Source organism: Cyprinodon variegatus, unplaced genomic scaffold (genome assembly GCF_000732505.1).
Source record: "Cyprinodon variegatus isolate N-32 unplaced genomic scaffold, C_variegatus-1.0 Scaffold696, whole genome shotgun sequence".
Classification (NCBI taxonomy): Eukaryota; Metazoa; Chordata; class Actinopteri; order Cyprinodontiformes; family Cyprinodontidae; genus Cyprinodon; species Cyprinodon variegatus.
The window spans coordinates 82,655-84,151 of NW_015151149.1; positions in this window are offsets into that span (position 1 = coordinate 82,655).

Here is a 1,497-nt window from a genome sequence, read left to right on the forward strand (position 1 = left end):
CCCACCTCGACTCTCTGACCCCGGACAACATCGCTCTGTTCAGGACCTTCACAGACACTGCAAAAAAGACATTCAGTATAGATTAATCTGACAAACTTTAACAATCAGGTTCAATCTGTCAGAGATGCTGAAGAAAATATAAGGAAATATTCCATTTTTATGTCAAATGAAAATAGTGTTTTAGACCATTTCACAGCAAGACAACATTCTTCATCAATGTGCCTCTTCTGATGTAAAGCACATTTCTACTCTTGTCCCATAAACCATGATAATATTCTTCTGCTTCGTTTTATCTCTATTTTCCAATTCTGCAGAATCTGTTAGTTCAATCTCCAACGTTCTGCTCTCTCTGCTTTTTCTCATAGTAGCTTCATCTGGTCTGTTCCTGTTTGGCTGTGACTCCATCCTGCAGAGAAATATCAGCTGTGCTGCTGCCATCAATACCTTTGTTCTAAATGTTGGAGCTTGGCCTGTTTTTCAGTGTAGTCCTGTTTCTCTGACTGTGACTGGCTGGATGTGCTCTCTTTCATCCTCTAACATGGCAGCTGGCTCGGAGCTCGTCTGCCTGGCTGTTTGCTTCCTGGACGGGGCCGCCTGTGGAGCTGGTTAACAATTACCATTCGTACATATGTCTTTTTCTGGAATTGGTGCTATGTAAATAAACTGTACTGAATTAAAAGATCATGGACATGTTGGATGCTTTTTTATTTTTTAATTATTTGAAAGTGCCCCTTTCAGAATAGGACAAAATGCGGATTTTGTGCTCTGCTACTCATAGATTTATGAGAATTTATACAATCTAAGCAACATGAGCTTTACTCGTTCCATCCAACTGAGGTTACGTCCATCCTTATATGAGTTCGACCTCATTGTAAGAGGTGAATGCAATTAATCTTCATCATTCATGTTTGATTCATAAGAGCTCAAAGGACAAATAAATACATTATAGCTGAGCTTTTCAGATGAAGCCACGTGTCTTTTAGGCTTTGATTCTCTAATTCTACACCAAGGATCCTAAATCTGATGTAGTGACGCATCTTTGAGTTGTCAGGATCTAGTCCTGATTTCCTTCACCGCACCTGTCCTCCTGTCAGAGCCATTTGCACCATCTATCCATAAATGTCAAAGATGATGGCGCGTCACTTGTTGCCCAACACAGCAGCTCTTTACATTTCCACCTGTGGGTAACACACCCAACCACAGCTTTATTGTTTACACCCATCTTAGCTCTGTGTCCCATAAATATATTTATCTTTGGTATAAAACCTGTCTGAAAAGCTTTCACAGCATCATTTTCTATCCACATTTTAAAGCAGGTAACCCAAAATGATGTTGCCCCAAAATATGTATTACTGACTATCAGATATGGCGACATACACATGAAATACTTCAGAAATAACATCCTACAAAGTTTTAATCTGGTTTTAGATTAGCAGAACACCTGCTTATCCGATGCAGTTACACACACTGACCACTAAGAGCCGCTATACACTCACC